This window comes from Raphanus sativus, chromosome 9 (assembly GCF_000801105.2).
Source record: "Raphanus sativus cultivar WK10039 chromosome 9, ASM80110v3, whole genome shotgun sequence".
NCBI lineage: Eukaryota > Viridiplantae > Streptophyta > Magnoliopsida > Brassicales > Brassicaceae > Raphanus > Raphanus sativus.
In genome coordinates, this window is record NC_079519.1 from 11,650,953 (window position 1) to 11,661,163 (window position 10,211).

General features: G+C 37.7%; 1 non-coding gene across 1 annotated transcript; it reads right to left on the reverse strand.

The window, feature by feature from the left end:
* Window positions 1–9,005: 9,005 nt before the first annotated feature.
* On the reverse strand, window positions 9,006–9,113 carry LOC130500520 (small nucleolar RNA R71). Its single transcript, XR_008939141.1, has one exon. It is a non-coding gene; the product is annotated as a small nucleolar RNA R71 (small nucleolar RNA).
* Window positions 9,114–10,211: the final 1,098 nt, after the last annotated feature.

Sequence of the window (10,211 nt, forward strand, 5' to 3'; positions counted from 1 at the left end):
CGGGACCTGAAGCTATTTAAAGAGAAAGCAAGTCAAGAAAGAAGACCTATTCGATCCATATTTCACTCGATACTCTGAAAACATTCTCATTCACATCACATTCTTATTATCTTTGTAATCAAGGATCACTCTTTGTAATCACTCTTTATCAAAATCATCAATACAAATCAAAGTTCATTCAACAAGTTATTACGGGATTCAGCCCGCGTTATCTTTCCCTAACCTATCCTAAACCTTAAACCTGATCTAAAATCCAGGTGGTGAGTTTAATCCCTCACAATGCCAGCATCTCACATAGGCATTCATACTACTATAATCCTCATAACCTGAATAGTAATCCTAAGTCTAGCTCTTTAATCATACATTTTAAACTCCCAAATCAATCACTTGAGTAATTGTCCTGTTCAAACCAGTTTTAAGTTTACTTGCAATTTACTGCTTTGAAATCTCCAACCTAGTTTAGTTACAATAAGATCTAGTGTGTTCCCTAACTCCTTGTGGATTTTTGAACAATTTATTTGATATGTGAAGTTTGAATAGCTGAGAAACAAGATCTCCATGTTTTCTAGGACCTATTGAGGCATTTTAGAATTATTGGGTCAGCTTTAAAGCGTACCGGATATGTTTCAATGAGGTTCAGATGATGGGTGTTTTCTTCAGGGGCATTAAGTGGAGGTATCAGATGGCTCAAACCGGCAGCGTTAGAAAGATAACTCAATTTTCTATATTCTGTATAAATTGGAGCTCAATAGCATCGTGAGAATTTTTCCATATATTGCTCGATATCTAACATCATTGCACAGTTATGCATCTTTATTTCCTAATTTACACCCAGACCGATACCGTCGGCTCAAAATCAACCTAATACCTGAAAAATCGATAAAGTAGTAAATGACTCAAAACACACATAATATGAATCAATAAGCAACTCAAAAAGGTTAGAAAGTGATAAAACGCCGTTTATCACACAATAAAATAAGAAACAAGAATTACAAGACTCTAATGTTGAGAAGCGATCAGAAGATTCAAAATAAGTTAAACATTGGATGATAATTTATGCCGAAAAGTAGCCTTAGTCAGTTTGAAGGATCATGTTACTTCTTCTGATAACTATGTCGATAATACTTCAGAAGATGGTCCATAATTGGTTACTACATTGCATTTGTTCACTTAGAACCATTTTTCTTCTTTTCTTAGCTTTCTTGTTGTCTCCCATCTAATAATGCAATCTTTATCGGGACTATTTTAAATATGAACCAAAATTTGTGGTTAAACACAAAACTAATTTTTTTTGCTTGCCATTGACACCTTAAATTTCAAATAATTCACAAAAATCATTATTTTCCCAAATATATGTGGTTTTTATTCAATTATCATCATCTTCATCACTTATTTACGAACCTTTGTTCGACATCAATATTACCAATCACCATTAAGAACCAAAACCAAGCTCAAAATGCACTTGAAAATGTTTTTACATCTTTTTATCATTTATTAAACACATAAATCATTGATCTTGCATATCCACTCTCGTTTCATCATAAAAACTCAAAATTTGGATTTCAATATTACATTTTCATTAAAGTTTCTCAATTTTGATTCTTTGTCAATAACGAGTGGGTATCTTTCATTAGGAAGTTTTGGTTGCTTAGAGAAGTTAGCATGAACTCACCAGATCTAAGTGTGGTAATCAAATTTTTAGATTTTTTTCTTGTAGAAGTCTATTTGATTGCAGGTAAGAACGGCGACAGTTAGATCTAGGCATTGTTGATCACTCTAGATACCTACATCTTACGTCGATGAATTTAATCAAATCTAAAATCAAGAAAAAGAGAAAGCTCTCTAGTTTTTACTAATCAATATTTGTAAGTTTTAAACCCAAAGCCCTATATATAGTGATATATTCTCAAAGTCAGAAACGACTTGGGATGATCATTCATAATCTAAAAAAGAAAAAGAAAATATTAATAATTATCTAATAAGGAAATAATGAAAAACACTAAGAAAAACAATATTGGAAAGATGTCATGGTTGTGGCGGTGTAGATGATGTTGCATCAGGTTCCCAAGGTGAGAAGGATTCAACCACGAATCTGGAACTTGATCAGGTGGGAAGTAGCGTGAAAGGTACTTCACATTAAACATATCAGAACTATTATATCTACAGGAAGTTCAATACGCGTTGTCGTTAATACATTCAAGAACCTCGACAAGACCGATCTTCCTAGCTTTGAGTTCATTATCAGCATGTGATGACATACAATCATTTTTAAGGATGACACACACAAGATCTCCCACCTTGATGACAAGACGATGTCAATGCGAAATCTGCTGCATTTTGTATTTTGCGACAGCGACATCTGAGTTTGCCTTTGATTGAGTGTGAGTATCTAAGATAGTGTCCATAAATGCTTCAGCACCCCCATGTAGGCAAATTAGATGACGAATAGAATAAATTTCAGGTGTTACTCGTGGCCAAATGCCATAAATCATTTGGAAATGACTGAAACCCAACTTCTTTTAAGGGTATGGTTGTGTGGAAATTATGCTTGAGGAAGCTTGGTATCCCATGTTTTAATAGAAGAACCAACCAGACAACACAAGAGATTTCCTAAAGTACATAACTTTAGTTTGACCGTCAGTTTGAGGATGACAAGCAAAACTCATATCAAGACTAATATCAAATAGTTTACAAAGAACGCCTAAAGTAGGGCTGGGCAAATAAACCGAACACGATCCAAACCGATCCGATCAATAAAAATGAATCCGAACCGATCCGAACCCGACATAAATACTGAATAGATCTTGTTTTATGGTATTTCGGGTAATGAGTATTATCCAAATCGAAACTGAACCTAAATGGATATCCGATAGAACCTAAAACATACCCGAAAAAGATCTTATACCAAACATGATCTCAATTCCTAATATGTATCCAAAATACACGAAGATATATTGAGCTTCTAAAATTATTATCTATTACATGAAGGTTGGTGGTTCTATTACTTGAAGGTTTTTGATTGAAGGTGGCGGTTGAAATTTTGAAGTTTTTATATTTTAGTTTTATTTTTATTGAAAATGTTTCTCATTTCATGAGAACTTGACTTTCGTTTTATACTTTCATTTATTTGGTTTTCTTTATATCAATAAATATGTTTACCTTTCATTTGATTTTGAATGATCATGGTTGATGTTCATTTCTTATTTTTGAATCGATTTTATTTATGTTTGGTTACAAAATAGATACAAATCATGTATTTTAAAACCGAATAACCAATTTTAATTATGTTTTGGTTAAAAAGTATGTAAAAATCAGGTAAATTTAAATTGAAGAACCGATTGGGACCTAAACCCAAAAGTAAATTGGGTTGTACCAGTCCTTTAAAGATTTACTAGCTCCGACCTGAATCTGATAGAACCCGAACCAAACTTTCATATAATATGAATGTGACTGATTTTGATAAACCCAAAAAACCAAAACCCGATTGGACAGAACCGAAACCCGATTGAAACCCCGAATGCCCAGGCCTAACCAAAAGTTTCCAAGAACCGAGAACCTCAATCCAAAAAAATGACAATATAAAGGTCATAGAGACAATAAATTTCACGGAAAAACAAAGTGGCTACTTGTACAGCATCAGTTGTACGCTTGCATGGTAATGAACCATTTTAGAAAAACGGTCAACGACGAAAAATATCAGATTATAACATTTTTATGTACGTAGAGGACATAAGTAGCTTGGCCTTTAGAAGTCTGACAAGTGACACTATTTTAACATAACAGGTCAAATGAAGCCAAACTCTGAAACCTTGAGCCTCCAAAAGTTCTCTAGGTTGCGGCCATGTTTGTATTGCCAAAACTTTGTTGGGATGGTCTGCAAGTCCAGTAGAGGAGAAAATATAATCCAAAAGAGAACCTGGGGAGAACCAAAGGAGCTGTATTTATTGTTGCACAGAGCTTGTCTCATCGTAAGACCAAGAGGACCTCTCATAGATGGAGCAGATGATATTCAAGTAAAAACTAAAGATTATCATATCGTCGAAGTAGGCTACCATAAATTTTCCAATGAAAAGTCGCCAAGATTGATTCATAACTCGCATGAATGTACTAGATGAATTAGACAGGCCAAAAGGTATGACTAACAATTTAAAAAAGCCTAAATGAGTTTTAAAAAAGATGCTAGCCGCTTCGCAGATTAAGTTTAGAGAAGGCAAGAGCAGTCCCAATCTGGCCAAGGAGATTGTATAACCGTAGTATAGGAAAATGATAACTGACAATGATCTTGTTAAAAGTGCGAGTATCAACATATAAACGCCAAGAGCCATCTTTCTTAGATATTAATAAGGTTTTACAGCGCACATACTTAGACTTTCATGCAGGATCCTTTTGGAGACAAGGGCTTCTACTTGTTTATGAAGTTCCTCGTCCTCCCTTGAACTCATTCAATCATGTGGACGGTTCGGAAGAGACGCGTTAGGAACAAAGTCAGTTTGATGTTTGATATTGCTTCGTAAAGGTAAGCTGGGTGGGATATCACTAGGAAACACATCTAAAAATTCTTGTTTGATTGTCGAAAACTCATGCTGATGTGTTGTTCTGTGATTAGTGGTGTAAGTTTAGGTATGAGTAATATGACATGGCCCTCATATCACATAGCTGCTTCGAATTATGCCTTTTTCATTAGTAAAATCTGAGTTGTTAGTGGAGATTTCAGTTGAGGAGTTGACGGTTTCAAAGTGAAACTACATTTGTTAAATTTGAACATATAAAGTATCCGTCGTGACTAACTTTGCAATCAAACTCACATGGGTGTCCCAACAACAAATGAAAAGCATCCATTGGTACCACATATAAAGTTGATCATGGTAAGCATCACCAAAAGAGAATGTAACCAAGGCACGACGAGTTACACTTACTTCATTATTTTTTTGAAGCCATGCAAGGTGATAAGAATGCACGTGTTCTTCATGGAGTAGTTGTAACTTTTGGACGGTAAGTTTCTACCTCCATGTGGTCTTGTGCATGTTGTGGTTAATAGAATTTGAGGAAGAAGTTGCAAGACTATATACAAGAAGCTTGGTGACTCTTTCTTTATGTTTCGTATCACGCACAAACCTACTCGTCAATAGTTTATTTGGAAAGGAGTATGTCATATATATGATTGCTTACACTTTGTACTATCATGGTGATATACCATGAAATTTAACTGTTTTAACCATGTTATATAAGTGTTTTAAGATATAATTATTATGTTTTGGAGTCTATTTAGTATGTTTACAGATTCAAGAGTAATTTGGAATAAGATGGTAATTTTGGAGTATTTCGGAGTATTTTAGAGATTTCACCCGAGCTGACCATCGACTAACACATGTGGGTCGACACTGAGAGATTACAATCAATCGATGCACACATCGTGCCATCGATCGATGGCGAATGCGCAGAAACCTAACTTGGTCACAGTCGACTTGAAGCCCAAGATTCCACCAAATTACAAGAATACCCCTGACGAGTTTTAACCTAATATTTAAGTGTTCTACCATTATATTAGGAAACACACTTTTTTATACTTCTTATTTTTCACAGCTAAGGTTATAGGTTTTTAGAGTTGGAGAGAAGAGCAGACACCAGATTTCTATTCTATATTATCTATGCAGTTTTATTTATTCATTGTGATGTTTTGCTTAGCTATGTCTGAGTAATTCACTTAATTAGGTTTATGGTTCAAATAAGTTATGAAGGATTGGCCCAAACTATAGAATTGCTAAGTTGCTCGAGATGTTCATCATGAGAATTGTGTTAAATGCTTGTGTTCTAGAGTAGCTAACTAGAACCCTGATAATAGAATAGTTAGGCGCAAACGACGGATTAGTCTTCTACCAAAAGAGATTCTCTGAGCTAGGATTGCTAGAAACAAACGGAAGTTGATTAAGGAAGCCTAGTGAACATATTCAACCCGATCTTTAAAGCTTGCTAGAAAACCATCAATCGATAATCATATAGATTAATCAATCGAAGACTCGAAAGGTGTATTGATCGATATTCCTAACGAATCATCGATCGACACTTTCTTCAGATCAACAAACGGAAGTTGAGGTCTGGAGATCTAGACAACAGATAGTCTAAACAAACGGAAGTTGATCGACTATTGCTTATGTTGAGTTCTCATATATCTTGCATGTTTAGTATATGTATCTATATAATCCAGATTACTTGAATATAAATCCTAGGCTTAACTCTGTATCATTATTGTCTAAACTCCAATCCAATCAACCAACAATTACTTTTTCACCACTGCTATTTCAATTAATCATAGTTAATCACTGCTGACTATGATTTATTGTGTGCTATACCTCTATGTGGATTAGATCCCTAAGTACTATAACTGATTCTTTTATTTGAGAGAGTAATTCACTCCTTAGGGTAATTTGAGTGAGATCCCATGGAATTTTGAAGGCTCTTCAAAATTTCTGGAATATATACGCTTCATGTGTTGGTTGACTTGATGAACATCCCTGATTGTTGCTACTCAAGACTAAGAATAATTCATGTTGCCTCAAGTTTATGAGAACCTATTCCGACACGAATCTCGCATTGATCCTACTAGTATGAGTGATGCAAAAGTGTTAGTTGAGATGGAATTGGATAAAGATTTCCCGAAACTTATTACTATTAACGAGAAACGGGGTAGCATCTACCTTGTTAATGTTTACTATATATGGATTCCATCCGCGTGTGAAAATGTGGGAATATAGGATACAAAGCGAAGAGGTGTCTTGATATACCATGGATTTTACCCATTTTTAACCATGGTATACTAGTATTTTATTATATATTTAATCTGTTTTCTAGCCTGTTAGATATATTTTCAGGTTCATGAGCATTTTGTGAGAAAGTGATGTTTTTGGAGCATTTTGGAGTGCAAGAGATGATACACCCGAGTTGACCATTCAAGACTAAGTCGGAAGTCAACATTGCGATTATAATCGATCGATACTCATCTTGAGTTGTCGATCGATGTAGCTAAGAAGATCCGCGTACTAGAAGATTATAATCGATCGATACACATTCAGTGTTGTCGATCGATATCGAGGACGAAATGGTTTAGCCGACTACTTCACCAAGACTTCACCAAATTACGAGATTGCCCCTGACGAGTTTTTAACCTAATGGAAATGCTAAATATTCCTGCTAAGTGTTTTTGACGGCAACCTTGAACCTTCGAAAGAACCAAGCTTTTAACAACCCTCAAAGCAGAAAGTGTGAGAGAGAGACTAGAGTTTTATTTGTTTGAGAGAGATTGGAGAGATTTCTCATCTCCTTTTGTATTTCTACTTTATTCTATCTATGCAATTCTTTCATCTATCTATTGTTATGAATTGTTTAGCTATGTCTGAGTAGTCTACTTGTTAGATCTAGGGTTTAAATAGGTTTGTGGGATTAGCCCCAAACTATAATTGCTAAGTTGTGATACTCATCAAATGGATTGCACCCTATGCTTGTTTTAGATTAGCTAACTAGAACATAGATCACTAGGATCTTTGATTATCTTGAATTATCCATTTGAGCTTGCATGTCTCCCGTTGAGAAGAACGACAGTTCCTCCTTGAGACCTTGTGGTCATATTCGGCTCGCGCCTAGGCAGATCTAGAAGCCGTCGATCGATATCCCGACAGGTGAATCGATCGGCGCTGCGAAAGGTGTATCGCTCGATATCTCAAAAGGATATCGACCGACTCTTTTTCTGTGTCATCATGCGAAAGGTGTGGCCAGAGATCTAGATATTTTAACCAGTGATACTTCACTTGAGTTAAGCGGCTGAGATCTATAGTATCATGCAAGCAACTTGTTAAAGCATTTATAGAGATTATAATCTCCATTCCTGAATAGAAACCCTATGTCTAGCACTCTTTATTACATTTAAACAACCCATCATATTGTTAGTTAGAGCAACTACCTTGCTCATTTTAGGAATTGTTATTTTCATTTCTATCATATAAACCAACCTTGCCTAGGATTGATTAGTAGATTTTATTTAATTGGTTCCCTAGCTCCTCGTGATTCGATCCCTAAGTACTACAGTTGTACCTCTTATTTGAGAGAGTAAGCTCTACTAGGTAATTTGAGCACTATCAAATTTGGCGCCGTTGCCGGGGAGCTTTGATCGCCATTAGATTTAATCTTATTAATCTTAGGTTTTTCTTTTATCCCCTTTCTTATTTAAATTTTTCTTGTCTTTTCAGGTACATGCCCAGCAGTACCAGAAGCAACAGGGGAAATCAACTATTATTCTCAGAGGATCCTGCACACTTGGAACGCTCAATCCGCAAAGACCTACGCTCCGCATCGATCGACAGAACCGCACTACCGTCGACTGATAATCACGTTCAACAGTCGACCGACACTCAGACAACACCGTCGACCGATACCGTTCGCCGATCCGCATCGTTCGATACTTCTAACCGTATATCGATCGACACTACTCCGCGAAGCATGGTCGCGATTGTTATTCTCACGCAGGGCGAGAATGGAAACCTGTATGACCAAGATGGTAATCTGCGTAATGCAACAGGTCAGAAGCTAGATGCACAGGGAAACATAATCCCTGAACCTGAAGCTGAGGCTACAGAAGAAGCTCAAACACGATCGTTGGCAGACTATAACCGTCCAGACGAGTACTACACCAACAGATCAGCTATTCGACTTCCAGAGATTCAGAAGCCGAACTTCGAGCTCAAGCCTCAGTACTACTCTCTCGTGTCTCAGATACCTTATTCTGGGCAATCACACGAGCATCCTATGGACCATCTGGAGAGGTTCGAGGATCTTATCGCTGCTATTCGTATGGATGGAGTCCCCGAGGACTACCTACTCTGCAAGCTCTTCAAATACTCACTGATTGGAGAAGCTTCGCACTGGCTCAAGCAGCTACCTACAGGATCACTGACATCCTGGGCCGACATCAAAAACGCCTTCCTGCGTAATTTCTTTGATGAGGCACGCGCTGAAGACTTAAGAAGCAAAATCGCCACTTTCGCGCAAAAGCCTAGTGAGACTTTTAAAGACGCGTGGATCAGATTCAAGTTCTTCCAGCGAGACTGTCCACACCATGGATTCAATGAAGTGCAGCTGTTAAGCACTTTCTACAGAGGTATCGCCTTAAGGTATCAGATGGCTCTTGATACTGCTAGTGAGGGGAACTTCAACACTAGGAATCCAATAGAGGCTGTGAGACTTATTGAGAACCTAGCCAACAGCAGCAGCACCAAGAACACTGACTCTGACAAGAAGAAATCGGTTGCAGCCATCGGGGAAGACCAGATGAATGAAGTCAGAGCCAAGATAGATGCTTTACATGCATTTCTGGGGCAGCCAGTCTGCTCAGCTGAAGAAGGAGAGGCTAGAGAGGATGATACAGAGGAAGATGTGAACTACATTGGAGGTACTGGATTTCAGAGATATGGAAACCAGAGTGGAAACAGAAACTTTTTTGGCAGTGGTCAGAAGAGTAACTACAACCAGAGTTCACAGTATCAGAAACCCTTCACCAACACAAGGAACTACGGCAACTCAGCTTACCAAAACCCACCGCCACCCACCCAGGAGAGTAAGTTTGATGCCATGATTGATAGAGTTCTGGAAGGTCAGCAGAAGCTTACAGTAGACTTCAATGGGAAGATTGATTCTGTCTTCAACAATCTGACCACGAGGATAGACACCATCTGCACTCAAGTTAAGAAACTTGAGACACAGATTGTCCAGACTGAAGACTCTATCAGGAGGATTGGAACTTCTAAGGAAGTAGGGGAAGGAAATAGGAAACACCACGTCAATGCTATCATAGATGATGATTTCTGGCAAGTGGTGAAACAGGAGAAGCTACAAGAAGGAGACTTTGAAGTGGAAAGTTCACTAAGTCTCGGTGGATCACAATGGTGTCGATCGACACCAACTAGTCCACATCGATCGACATCGACGATGTCTTTTCCGGATACGCTTGCAGATTGCAACGCGGTTAGGATATTGACACATGCTGAATTCACGGCTTCTCATCCATACCCACCCACCCACACCTACGAAGATATCGACCGACGAGACGAGCCACTCATCGATCGACACAAAGAAGAGAACCGTATCGATCGACCCTTTTCTCCACCTATCGATCGACACGCACCTCTCACATACCGAGTGCAACTACCATCGATAGACAGCAA